The following is a 268-nucleotide window of genomic DNA, read 5'->3' as shown; positions in this document are numbered from 1 at the left end:
CAACAAACTTATGTTGTGGCTTTTGTATGCTTGAAATCATGGTATTGTGCCATGAGATGTTCTCAGAGCAAATACCGTAAGCAAACAATGTTAAAATGGGACACATTGCAATAGAAGTAAAGGCAGGATTTGCAAAACAGGTGCAACCTCCCAAGCTATGACAAACACACACCAACAGATGGCAGTACAGTCTTATTTCCAACAGAGCCGCATAGATTTCCAACTACTGCTGAATGGATTTTATGTGGTACATAATTCAATGACTCAA

This window comes from Sardina pilchardus, chromosome 18, assembly GCF_963854185.1.
Source record: "Sardina pilchardus chromosome 18, fSarPil1.1, whole genome shotgun sequence".
Lineage (NCBI taxonomy): Eukaryota > Metazoa > Chordata > Actinopteri > Clupeiformes > Clupeidae > Sardina > Sardina pilchardus.
The sequence above is the reverse complement of the archived record's forward strand: the minus strand, read 5'-3'. Positions refer to the sequence as shown.